Here is a 14,803-nt window from a genome sequence, read left to right on the forward strand (position 1 = left end):
TGCTCTCTCTGCGGCGCGCCTGTTGATGCGGTCCCGGGCATCTTTGGGAGGGATGTTGTGGCGGAGATCCCTGTGTTGATCTTCTTCTTGGCCGCGTGCGCGGTTCTGCTGGCGGCGGCCATCGGCGTCCCGACCACCATCGTCGCGCCGTGAGTCCCCTCGACGGTTGTCGGGGGAGCGGCTGCGGTGACGCCTGCTGGGTGGGGCCCGGCTACGATTAGTCTGGTCGGAGGCGGCTCCCGTATAGGAGACGTCCTGGACTCTCTTGAGCAGAGTGGCTGTCTGTCCCATTGCGGCGATCAGGTGTGCTCGGATGCTGGTCCGGACTCCCTGGCATTCGGGGGTATCAGGAAGCCGATCTAGGTTAGCCATGGCAACAGCCACGTTGGCGCTTGGCGTTTTGTAGACTGGCTGGTCCCCGACCATGTCAAAGGCATCGTTGAGATTATTTGGTGGCATTTGTTGTTGCTCGTCCGCCCGTCGTCGGGCGCGCTCGGCGTTACGCTGTTCGCGGAGTTGCCTCTGGTCATCTGTTTCTCCATCAACGTCCGGTTCGTCGGCGCTGACATTAAACACAATATCCCCTCGCCGGGGGGGAAATATCGGGAATCGGTCGAAACCCGGAGGGTGTGAAGGAAAATCCAGGTCGTAGTCCTCATCTTCGGTGTTTATAACCTCGGTGGGAACGGAGTCGGTGCTTGAGTTGGTGCTGGAGACCTGGCCGTCCCGTATTTCTCGGATTGTCACCATGTTGACGTGGTGACGATTGTTCCTTGTCGGCGACCAACCCGCCTTGCTGAAAACGGATTGGGTGTGCCGTGAGCAAACAGAGGCCGAGTTGTTCAGGCCGCAAGGATAGTCTTCCTTCCTGAGCTCGACGGATCGTCCTGAGGGGGTTGAGGTTATCGTCAAAGACGTTCCCAGCCGTTCGTGTGTGGCGACACGAGTTGGCCGGCGGGATTTGAAAAAATCCGCTGGAGCAGCTTGGTCGGGCCGACGCAGAACCCCATCTATGAGTTGGGAAACTTCGAGTAGCTTGGAGTCAACGCAATCGAGTGCTCGGAGAAGGTCCGAGCAGTCGATCGCCTTTCCCTTGTAGGGTGGGATCGGTAGTCGGGTGCTTGGTGCCGTCGTGCGCGTGGTCGGAGACAGCGTGATCTTAGATTGGATCTGGGTCTCTTTCGAAACCGTGGTCGCGAAGCCGCCGCTGCACGTCGTCCACGTGATCTGGCCGACGGTGAACGTGAGGCCTTCGGGCACGGTCGCGGAAGCTGGGATCGTGACCATCTTGTTCGCCAGAAAAGTTGCACGCACACCCCCTACCTGGCGCATCACTGTCGACGAAAGCTGGTCGGCAGTCTACCTTGGGGTATACCCACGGTAGTAGTTTATCGGTAGACGGTGCGCAAACTACGAACTCGATGGTGACGCAAGACACGGACAAGCTTTTTATCCAGGTTCGGCCGCCGAGTTGGCGTAATACCTACGTCCTGCATCTGGTTGTATTGATTTGTGCTGAGAGAATATGATGATCCTAGGGGGGTCCCTTGCCCCTCCTTATATAGTCTGGAGGGCAGGGTTACAGATCTGGAAACTAATCCTAGTCGGTTACAATTGCCATGGATAATTCGATGTCAATTCCTATTCTAACCGACTAGAATCCTGCTTGATCTCCACATCTTGTTTCCTTGCGCGAAACTCCAGGTTGTCGGATCAAGCCTTGAACTCGTCTCGTTATGGACCAAGCCTCCTGGCCGAAGTCTAGCCGTAAGGGTATAGGGGTTTATACCCCCACACCCAAGCTGGACCTCCAAATGTTTTAATCTTCTGAATTTCCTACCTCCAGAGATGGTGTCTCCAGTGGTTCTTCTTCATGAACTTCCTTCACTGTAGAGTCTCTCTCTGGTCTAGGTTTGAATGTGAAGTGTTCTTCTTGTCTGTTTATGTTGAACTTGATTTCTCCTTTCCCGACATCAATGTGAGCATTGGCAGTGCTCAGAAATGGCCTTCCAAGGATGATGGACACTTTTGAGTCAGGACTCATGTCCAGTACTACGAAGTCTACTGGAACAAGGAAATCTCTGATCTTGACTGGAATGTTCTCGGTGATACCCAACGGGTGGTAGGCACATTGAGCATTGGCAGAGCTCAGAAATGGCCTTCCAAGGACGATGGACACTTTTGAGTCAGGACTCATGTCCAGTACTACGAAGTCTACTGGCACAAGGAAATCTCTGATATTTACTGGAATGTTCTCGGCGATACCCAACGGGTGTCGAACCGATTGATGCGCTAGTTGTAGGCACATTGATGTTGGTTCAAGGGTCGCATGCTCAAGCTTTTTGTAGACTGATGCTGGCATCACACTGACACTTGCTCCGAGATCACAAAGTGCATTGTTGAAGTGTTGGTTTCCAATCGAGCAGTCAATAGTGGGACATTCGGGATCTTCCTTCTTCTTTGGTGGTCTATTGAGGATGGCCACACTACATTCTTCTGTCAGCTTGATAACCTCAGTGGTGGGCAGTGGTCTCTTCTTGTTAAGAATATCTCTAATGTACTTTGCATATGTAGGTACCTGTATGGCATCAAGCAGACGTATGTGGACATATAATTTCTGAATGACCTCTACAAACTCACCAAACTGCTCATCCTACTGCAGTCATCTGTTTCTTCTGGGAAATGGCAAATAGTTGGTGTCGTAAAAATCTTTCCTCATTTCTCCAGATCTTGGTGGTTGTAGCAGATCATCTGCTTCAACTGGGCTTTCTTCTTCTATCACTGCTGGTTGCACTGGTGCTGATGTTCTTTGTTTCTCTTTTGGGTATGGGGGATCTCTGGTGGCTTTTCCTCCTCTAGTAGTTATGTTCTTTACCTGCTCAATGTTAGTAGCAACAGGCAGTGCAGCAGCTAACTTTATTAATTTAAGCTCTACCCTTTTATTAAGAGTGTTTTGCTCATCAAAGGCAGTTAATAGAAAATCCATTTTATTGTGTATATCTTTCAGAGATGATTCATTTGTATCTAGCCTTTGTTTAACTTCATCATTAATTTTAGTTTATTGAGCAATTATCTCTTTTAATGAAAGTTGCATGAAAGTATTACCTGAATTCATACCTTTGCTATTGGGTTGACTCGAGGTTGGTTGATATTTGTATGCTGTCTCAATGGTCCTTTGATCTTCTTTGAACTTGGCCCTCTGGTCAATCCAATGGAGCAAATTTTCCATCTTGGTTGATAATGCTTTTACTTCTTCTGGTATTTCGTCAGTTTGATGATATTGTTGAGCCTTATCTTGGAACCAGCTTTGATTTTTGGCTATCTTATCCAAAAGTATCTCTGCTTTTCCAATTGTAAGCTCCAAGAATGATCCTTTAGCATATGCATCTAGGCACTCACGAGCCTTCTAGGTTAATCCATGGCAGAAGGTCTGCATAAGTAACCATGTGGCCATTCCATGGTGAGGACAATTTGATATATATCCTTGAAAACGCTCCCATGCTTCTGAAATGGCTTCTGTCTTCTGCTGTTGGAAACTGACAATATTTTCTCTTAAGGCAGTTGTTTTGCCTATAGAGAAAAACTTTGATAGAAAGGCATCTGACAAGTTCGTCCAGTTGTTGATGTTATCTTGATGAGTGTAGAACCACCTCCTCGCTTTTCCTTCTAGTGAGAATGGAAAAAGGCGAAGCAGTATGACGTCTTTGTCAACTCCGTTGATGTGGATTGTGCTTCCAATCTCTAAAAAATTCTACAAGTGTGCACTAGCATCTTCATGTGCCTTTCCACTGAATTGTGTAGCTTGTACCAAATTGATGAGGCTTGACTTGAGCTCGAACTCGGGTACTCCTTCTTCTACTGCAAATCTTGGACCAGTTGGAATGTTCTCAAGACTTGGAGCAGAGAATTCTTGTAGGGTCTTCTGTGTCATAGCTTCAGCAATTGGTAGCTAGCTTCTTATTTCTTTCTTGATTGCTTTGGTTCTGATGATGAAGAGTTGAATGTACCCAAAGTCAATCCTGATATACCCTGTATAAAAATATAAACATAGAAAAACAACAGGATGAACCTGCCAAAGCAGAGGTGCCTTGTTATGATTTCTCACTTAGTAGCTGTTTTATGCAATTATTTCTCTATAGTCTAGTCTAATATTTTATGTGAATAACCTTGACTGATTTTCTGACTTTCCTTACCGTTCCTATGTGTTACCCTTTTGATCCCCGGCAACGGCGACAGAAATGCTTGTTGACACTAGCTAACACCACTTAGATACTAGGTTGTCATCCCCAGCATGGTGCCAGAGTGTACAAAGGTATTTATAAATGTAAAGGCTCTTTAGAAAATAATCTATTCTATCCGCAAGCACACAGATAAAACACCTCATTGTAGCATTTCACTAGGATAAGTATTCCAGGTATCGTTATTTATAATTTTGCTTAAGAGAACAAAAGAGATGAAATTAAAATAAGGGCAAAATCTATCAAGGCATAGACTAGAGATAAACTTGCAAGAACATGATTACTAATGAGAAACTCGTCACACAGTCACTTACTTTAGTAGGGGGTAAACCATAAAGATAATGTTAATGAATTATAAGTTCAAGGGTAAATAACACAGCGATTAGAAAATAGACTACTCCTCATATATGTAGGTGATGTCGGATTAGCTAGAGAATGGATTCTAAGTTATCTACTATCTACTAAGTCACAATCTACTCTAGTTATCTACAAGATCATGTATAGCATAAAAGACTCTTCATTCATGTATAAGGAACATTGCTAAAGTAAATCAGAACATCGCAAGACTTACTCCGCAATACAAGTTCTGCCTGTCCTATCAATGGAGGGTGGACTATATAAGAATCAACGAAGCTGTCACTATCGCGAACTACCACACAACCCAGCCAATAGGATACATTTGTAGGAAAATAACATCTAAGCACCACGCCCACATGTGATCTACCACTTAACTCCCTCGCGTCAAGAGCTAAGCGCTTTGCAAACTTATACAAAAACTCATTATCAATCATAACTATATCAAATATAGAACTAGAACAAACTAAGAGCATAATAAATAGAGACATAATGCAATTAGAACAAAGTATTAGAGAATGATATGAACAATATCAATCTTTATTACCGAAGATCCGAATCCAAGCGTAGTGCTCTACTTCTCTAATTGCTATCTAATCAAACCTCTAAACATGAAGGATTAGGGAGCAGCTAATTCTAATTCTCTATGGGAGAGAAGCTCTAAACCCTAACTTTGATGGCTACCTCTGATAATGATTTCTCCTCTTCTCTTCTCTCCCCCAGCGGTGGAGAGGCCTTGGTTATATAGTCCTTTCAAGTGAATTTGGGCCGTTGGATCAAACCGACATTGATTGTATGGTTTAGATTCATCCTTTAGGTCGGTGGAGTTTAGTCCCGAAAGAGAGTCCTGATTGGACTCTAACCCTAGGCGGGCGCCCAAGGGGGGTGGGCGGGCGCCCTGCCCCCGAGCCCGATCATCTTCTCGTTCGTTCCCGTGGCTTCTGGACTCTTCTAGATTGAGGAAAATTGCGCGGCACGTAATTATCTCGTTGTAAACATGACATGTGGGCCTTCTCTCCATATTTTCTAATAACCCCCTGCAGAAATAGATAAACACCAAAGCTCGTGGAATTCTGTTAGATAAAAATCTAATTCTAGATGCTTGGTGCGTATTGATCCTTTTCCATGTTTATTTGATTGTTAATTTTAGTACTTAAGGACCGTCAACACACACCTAAATCAAATGACACACCTAAAAAATGAACATGGTGAGAAGTCTTGTTCAGAAGACTTAAAACATTGAACCCTCGCCGAAAGGTAAAATCGGTAGTTATCCATATTTATCCTCTCTACATCCCCTTTTCCCTTAAATTATTTACTTTCCTTAAATGGCTTGTTAGTTATCATGCTATCTTGAAAAGAAATTAAAAATGTTAAAAACAGTAAGTCCCATGTGAGTATGCTCATGGCATAAAACCCATAAGTACATTCACTGTGGTGGCGTAAAAATAAAATAAATATATTCCTATCCTATAGAAATGAAAATATAAAGATAAATTTATGATCCTACCAAAGAGAGTAATATTTATTAGAGGAAGCTCAACATGATAAAGGCAAAGAGATTTTATACTAACACTTAACCAGTTCCACAAAGCTTTGTTGTCTATTTGAGCTCCACAGAATTCAAGAAGACTAGCAGACGGAGGACATCCTAATCGCTGTCAGGGTACTGCCGACATTCAAATACACCTCCGCCACCTGCTAGCTACATCAGAAGAAATTACGTCAAAATCCAGCTTGGGGCAGAGCACCCCCATTTATCCAGCTAAGTGTTTCTACTCGCGTTTATACTTTACTCAAATAATAAAAAGATGCATAATCATAAAAACCCAAATAAAGATTTTATGCTTATATATATCTATGCTTAGTTTGCTAAATAAATAAATAAAGTTTGCTATGAACCCTCATGATAAGCTCTCACATGGAAATGATGAATAGTTGCTTTGCCATGGCTAGTTCTCAAAATTGAAATCTCTCTCAAGTTTAGGCATGATTGTTATGAATTAAATTTGCTCTAAACCTGAACTTGTGGGAAGAGTACTTGATCTAAAGTCTAAGTCGTTAACGGATATGATATGGGAAGGTTGAGCTGTTGTTTATCTGTTCCTAGAGATGCTAGAATTCTAGAGAATTTTATCTTTGAAAATCTTTAAAATGTTGCATGATGAGTTCCTGTATGATGAGAGTTTAAAATCCTACCACAGCGACATATATATGCTTATTAGACTATGAACCGTACATTTACTTTTTACTACTTATGAGCATTGAGTGTGGTCAAGTTATGTAGACCCCTAGGAACTTGTCATGCGGTTAGATTCAAGATTCACTGGTACATTCACTCATACATGCTACTTCTACTCTGGAAGTACGCATCCACTCATTTTCATCTCCAGATTCACCTAAAATGATTCTACTCCTATCCGGGAGAGAATAGCCAAAAACATTATCCTATACCTGTTATTCCCCATGAAATAAATGCTTGAGATATTTTGGTTACTACCATTTGCTACATTATTCTAGGAGGGTGAGTGCTCTGAAAAAAATAATAATAAATATGAGGAAATAATAAGGGGCAAGTGCCCGGAACCTCGAAGAAAAGAAAAAGTGAGACGAGAGGTAAAATGGACAAGTGTCCGACAGTAGAATTAGGGGTACAAGATACCCACCTGAGAGAAAAGAAAAAGAAAATATAGAGCATCTCATTCCCCTCAAAAAGCTTCAAGTGCAAGAAAGGTATGTATCTCCTCAAAAGAGCAAAAGTAGAATTAGACTTTCACCATTCTTATCACCATACACCATTCACTCGCCACACATGCACATCTTGATTTGACTTATTGACTTGTTTCTCTAGACCTTTGGTTTGACTATGCAATAAATGTCTTGTAAGTATGTATTATCTGTCTCCCACCTATGAGCTCCAGATATCAAAACCTTATTAGAGTAGGGTGAGAGAGAAGGCAATATCACTATGCCTCATACCAAAAATACCACATACTTTGAGAGAAGGCATATACCATTACTACCTTGGAAAGGATCCAAAAATACCACAAAAGAGAGATTTGATAAAGTCATACAAGGAATCTCTGAGTTTAATTTGAAAATCTGCAAAAACTTCAGAGCTATAGCTGATCAAGAATACGAGACAAGGCGCTTGACTTGACCGTTCTATCTTTTAACTGCTCAAGACACAAGTGACGGTTGCAAGCCCCATGGTGAAAGGTAAAATAAGCATGAAACCACTGCAGAAACTCTTGAGTCCATCCTTGCTCAGGGACGAGCAAGAGGTAGGCTTGGGGGAGTTGTTTGTTGACGGTCCTTAAGTACCAAATATAATCATCAAATAAATAAAGAAAAGGATCCAAATGCAACCAACACCTAGACCTAGGGTTTTAACTGACAGAATTCCACGAGTTTTGGTGTTTGTCTATTTCTACAGGGGGTTATTGGGAAATACGGAAGAAAGGCCCACACGTCGGGTTTAAATAGAGACATTAACGTGCTGCGCAATTTTCTATCATCTAGAAGACTCTAGAAGCCACGGGAACAAACGGGAAGACGATCGGGCCCGGGGGCAGGGCGCCCGCCCTGACCTGGAGTCCAATCAGGACTCTCTTCGGGGATTACGCTCCACCGACCTAAAGGATCAAGGATAACCGTTCAATCAATGTTGGTTTGATCCGACGGCCCATATTCACTTGGATGGACTATATAACCAGACCCCCTGGCCCTGGAGGAGAACAAGTTCATCATAGAGTTGAGAGGAGCCCTCGAAGGAATACCTCTCCTCTTAATAGACTTAGGGTTTAGCATCCAATGTGACTGTAGACTAGATCTACTAGATTGAGAGAGATAGAGTGGAGGTGTAGATCGGAGGAAGCCCGGCCTATCAGTGTCTACTCCGAGGTTGTACCTGCAGGATCAAGTTCTCCTAACCCGAGGCTTGCTCCTAGGATTCTTCAGTAATTCGACTTCTAAATTCTAGTAAGTTCTTGTTTTATTGTTCATTGGTTTATGAGTTTACTTTAATATCTTCCGGTTGAGTTTAGAGTAATCATTGCTAGCCTAAACGTGGTGTTTGGGCTTGGGTAATCATAGATATCCCCTGACTAGCTAGACAGTGGTAGTAGCGAGGAACGTGACAATTCCGAGTTACCTTTACAGCCCACATCTCGTTAGCAGGATGGGTAGGGTTTATAGGTGCGGGTCGAACATCCTTTGTGGTGTCTAGATTCCGTAAGCTTCCCCAATAGAACAGTAGATCATCCTTACTAAGATTAGAATGAAACTATGGTTGTAGTCTTCTCTATACATCACTCACATCGAGAAACATTCTTTGTAGCCTAAAGGGTAGTAGCAATAGATTTGGTTAGTCAGATGCACGCTTTCTCCCAGTGGTAAAAATATAAATACGATACTCTGGATAATCTCCCGGGTGAAGTGCTCACCGATATCCGTGCGCTTGCGGATCATTTCCTGATGGCGTTTCCAAATATCAACAAGCATTTCTGGCGCCGTTGCCGGGGAGAAAGACGGTTTGCTGAGATAACTTTAAGTCTTGCTATTATCGTATTATACTTTTATACTTTTATTCTTTTATCTTTTTATTTTTTCCATCTTTATGGATAACTTAAACTCCATACCTATTATTAAATTCTTAGCACCTTCGGAGGCCAGCCATAGACCATGGGAGTCAACAAGTCCTGCCCCTAATTATGATATGTGTCGAGAGTTGATTGCAATAGGTCAAAACCAACCCTTTTCTATAGCTGAGGTCCTATCTTTTAATCAAAAAGATAATGAACTTTTAGCTACACCTAGGGAATCTGTTGATCTTTCTATAAATTCTAGTTTAAACCTAGCCCTACAAGACCATGTTTTTCCTCGATATTTTCACATTGGTCTTAATCATATACCCTTTGGTAGATTTTTTCTTTCTTTATCTATTAGTAAAGGAAGGTATGTCTTCATTCGTGGACATCCTTCTTGCACTAGTCTTTGTAAAAAATTCCTAGAGATAGAGAAGGAATCATCTCCCAGACAAGGAAAGGAAGTTTCAATAGCCGATTTCCAAACATTTCAATCCATGATTCGGCTATCCATCCCATCCTTGAGCTTAATAATTTCTACTATGCTCTTTCTCTTGAACCTCCCGATGATCCTATGAATCTCTCTAGACATCCCATGCATAAGAGTCACCAAGACCACAAGGAGGATCGAGAAGAGCAACATCAATGGCTCGAGGACATTAAAAATCCATGTGCTATCACCATTGAATGGATGGATAAAACAAACTTGAGAGATAATCCTAGAGGAATTTTAAGCGTTCATGAAGAATCATCCTTGGAGTTTGAGAATGAGAGAAACAACACTGAGCAAGGAAGTTATTTCATAAATACCTCACCCAGTCCTTGCTCATATAAAACATCTTCCCAATCAATTGGTCTCTCCAACATCACCGCATTTGAGATCTCCAACCCCCTCTTTCTTTCTATTTATAAAAACTTTAAAAGGGCGGTTGTCGATGCATATGTCTATAATAAATATTGTAGATCTCATTGAGTTGATCTTGGTATAGGTCAGCGTTGGAGGGGAAACCACTTCGCCGACATAAATTGATGGTTTCCCAAGGACAAGCTTAGTGTCCTAAAACAAGCACTGATCAGATCGTAACATGAACTTCTAATTATTTGCAGCATTGCCTTGTGTATGGACCATATAAAGATAATTGTAGAAATATTCCTTCTCGTATTCTTGACACTAACCTTTCCAGGATTGGAGCAAGAAGATCGGATGAATGACAAGCACAAGGTATGTCCAACCAACCATCACACAACATTGAATTAAATTCATCCAAACTTGAATTTTGCAAAATTCAAGCTTGGGGGAGTACTTTACATAAAAACATCATTTGTCATGTTGCTATGTTTGTTGTCCCTACCTTTGAGACATGCTCAATTTGTTAAATACTAATCACACTACTTCATCTCCACTTGAGTAGATCTCTATAAATGCTCTCATGCTACCTTTATTTGCTTTAGTATATGTCTAGGATTGGAGTAGTTTCATTTATCTCTTAATTAAGCATGGTGGTTAGTTTAGGAATGATGATCTTACTTCCAAAGGATTTTTAAATTAAGCATGGTGCTTAGGTTAAAATGCCCTCCTAAATCAAATTAGACATGGTGTCTAGGTTGATTTTTGAGCAGATAGTATGCTATAGTAGATATGGGATATTTTGTTAGACTAACCCCTGCAGGAAAACTTTCAATATCAACCTAGAAAGTCGTGAGATACAAACTCATTGAAGATAAAGGAGACACATGAAGTTTAACAATTTGCACAAGAAGGACATAAATCATTCATCATAAAGAGATGATCCATGGAGGGTGCCACAAACACGATGCACAACCGCTAAGAAAGGAGAGCTTCCACAAGGTGATACTGTACCATCACTCTTCAAGTAAGGTAACATCTTAAGGTACTTGACTATCGCTTTTATAAGTTCCTCCTTGGTTCTGGCATTCACATAAAATAAAGAGACAAACATGTATGATTTGTAGCTCCAAATTAATCAACCCAATTAATTCAACATGTTTAGTCCTTTAATCTTTGTTCTTAGTACTACCTTCGTGATCCCACACTCCTAATCATATAAGCTAATATGTTGCACATTCAATCTTTGGAAGATATAAACAAAACATAAATATAGATAGATTATCTTTCCATTAGGTTGAGCCATTTGATCTGACAAATGTTTCAAATGCTACATTCATGATCCTATCAACTTTGTCTTGCTCACTATGCTTAAGGATAGAGAAGAATAAATATACTTTTGGTTCTGTTGGTGTTTTCCACCAATAGGACCCATGCACTTGATCTCTGCCTTGTCTCTATGAGCAAGACACATTTTGAGAAACATGGAGGATTTTTCAACTCCCTGACTCTACCAAGTGAAGGACCTGGATCTACGAGCACAAACACACTGAGCAAGATACTGCCAACGCTGCACTTTGAACTCCTTGGCAAACGAAGAACATGGGTGACACCGTATCAAGAGGTGCAGACGTCAAGGTTCACACCTGAATCAAATGACGCACCTAAAAAATGAACACGGTGAGAAGTCTTGTCCAGAAGACTTAAAACATTGAACCCTCGCCGAAAGGTAAAATTGGTAGTTATCCATATTTATCCTTTCTGCATCCCCTTTTTCCTTAAATTATTTACTTTCCTTAAATAGCTTGTTAGTTAATTATGCTATCTTGAATATAAATTAGAAATGTTAAAAACAGTAAGCCCCATGTGAGTATGCTCGTGGCATAAAACCCATAAGTACATTCACTGTGGTGGCGTAAAAATAAATATATTCCTGTCCTATAAAAATGAAAATATAAAAATAAATGTATGATCGTACCAAAGAGAGTAATATTTATTAGAGGAAGCTCAACATGATAACGGCTAAGAGATTTTATGCTAACACTTAATCAGTTCCACAAAGCTTTGTTGTCTATTTGAGCTCCACAGAATTCAAGGATCAAAGAAGACTAGCAGACGGAGGACATCCTAATTGTTGCCAGGGTGCTGCCGACATTAAAATACACCTTTGGCACCTGCTAGCTACGTGACAAGAAATTACATCAAAATCCAGCTTGGGGGAGAGCACCCCCATTTATCCAGCTAAGTGTTTCTACTCGCGTTTATACTCTACTCAAATAATGAAAAGATGCATAATCATAAAAACCCAAATAAAGATTTTGTGCTTATATATATATATATATATTTGCTTAGTTTGCTAAATAAATAAATAAAGTTTGCTCTGAACCCTCATGATAAGCTCTCACATGGAAATGATGAATAGTTGCTCTGCCTAGTTCTCAAAATTGAAATCTTTCTCAAGTTTAGGCATGACTGTTATGAATTAAGATTTGCTCTAAAACCTGAACTTGTGGGAAGAGTACTTGATCTAAAGTCTAAGTCATTAACGGATATGATATGGAAAGGTTGAGCTGCTGTTTATCTGTTCCTAGAGATGTTAGAATTATGGAGAATTTTATCTTTGAAAATCTTTAAAATAACACATGATGAGTTCCTATATGATGAGAGTTTAAAATCCTACCGCAGCCAGATATACATGCTTATTAGACTTTGAGCCACACATTTACTTTTTACTGCTTATGAGCGCTAAGTGTGGTCAAGCTGTGTAGACCCTTAGGAGCTTGTCATGTGGTTAAAATCAAGATTCACTTGCACGTTCACTCACACATGCTGCTTCTACTCCGGAAGTACGCATCCACATATATCCACTCACTTCCATCTCCAGAGCCACCCAAAAGTATTCTACTCCTTATCTGGGAGAGAATAGCCAAAAACATTCTCCTATTTCTGTTTTTCCCTGTGAAATAAATGCTCGAGTTATCTTGGTTACTACCACTTGCCATATTATTTCAGGAGATGAGTGCTCTAGTAAAAAAAGAGAGAAAGAATATGAGGAAATAAAAAGGGGCAAGTGCCCGGAACCTCGAAGAAAAAGAAAAAGTGAGACGAGAGGTAAAAATGGACAAGTGTCCGACAGTAGAATTAGGGGTACAAGATACCCACCGGAGAGAAAAGAAAAAGAAAATATAAGAGCATCTCATTCTCCTCAAAAAGCTTCAAAGTGCAAGAAAGGTATGTATCCCCTCAAAAGAGCAAAAGTAGAATTAGACTTTCACCATTGTTATCACCATCATCAACATACACCATTCACTCGCCACACATGCACATCTTGATTTGACTTATTGACTTGTTTCTCTAGATCCATGGTTTGACTATGCAATAAATGTCTTGTAAGTATGTATTATATGTCTCCCACCTATGAGCTCCAGATATCAAAACCTTATTAGAGTAGGGTGAGAGAGAAGGCAATATCACTATGCCTCACACCAAAAATACCACATACTTTGAGAGAAGGCATATACCATTACTGCCTTGGAAAGGATCCAGAAATACCATAAAAGAGAGATTTGAGAGAGTCATACAAGGAATCTCTGAGTTTTATTTGAAAATCTGCAAAAACTCCAGAGCTATAGCTGATCAAGAATAAGAGACATGGCGCTTGACTGGACTGTTCTATGTTTTAACTACTCAAGACACAAGTGACGGTTGCAAGCCCCATGGTGAAAGGTAAAATGAGTAAATTTTAAATTTTAACAGTTTACTCTAACTCAGAGATAAGATTTTGTTTGAATGCATGTGTACTTTTAAGGCATGAAACCACTGCAGAAACTTTTGAGTCCATCCTTGCTCAGGGACGAGCAAGAGGTAAGCTTGGGGGAGTTTGTTGACGGTCCTTAAGTACCAAATATAATCATCAAATAAATAAAGAAAAGGATCCAAATGCAACCAACACCCAGACTTAGGGTTTTAACTGACAGAATTCCACGAGTTTTGGTGTTTGTCTATTTCTGCAGGGGGTTATCAGGAAATACGGAAGAAAGGCCCACACGTCGGGTTTACATAGAGATATTAACGTGCCGCACAATTTTCTATCATCTAGAAGACTCCAGAAGCCACGGGAACGAACAGGAAGGCGATCGAGCCCGAGGGCAGGGCGCCCGCCCTGTCCTGGAGTGCAATCAGGACTCTCTTCGGGGATTACGCTCCACCGACCTAAAGGATCAAGGATAACCGCTCAATCAATGTCGGTTTGATCCGACGGCCCATATTCACTTGGAAGGACTATATAACCAGACCCCCTGGCCCCTGGAGGAGAACAAGTTCATCATAGAGTTGAGAGGGGCCCTCGAAGGAATACCTCTCCTCTAAATAGACATAGGACTTAGCATCCAATGTGAGAGGAGACTAGATCTACTAGATTGAGAGAGATAGAGTGGAGGTGTAGATTGGAGGAAGCTCGGCCTGTCGGTGTCTACTCTGAGGTTGTACCTGCAGGATCAAGTTCTCCTAACCCGAGGCTTGCTCCTAGGATTCTTCAGTAATTCAACTTCTAAATTCTAGTAAGTCCTTGTTTTATTGTTCTTTGGTTTATGAGTTTACTTTAATCTCTTCCGGTTGAGTTTAGAGTAATCATTGCTAGCGTAAACGTGGTGTTTGGGCTAGGGTACTCATAGATATCACTGACTAGCTGGACCGTGGTAGTAGCGAGGAACGTGACATTTCCGAGTTACCTTTGCAGCCCACATCTCGTTAGCAGGATGGGTAGGGTTTATAGGTGT

Source organism: Sorghum bicolor, chromosome 9 (assembly GCF_000003195.3).
Source record: "Sorghum bicolor cultivar BTx623 chromosome 9, Sorghum_bicolor_NCBIv3, whole genome shotgun sequence".
Taxonomy (NCBI): domain Eukaryota; kingdom Viridiplantae; phylum Streptophyta; class Magnoliopsida; order Poales; family Poaceae; genus Sorghum; species Sorghum bicolor.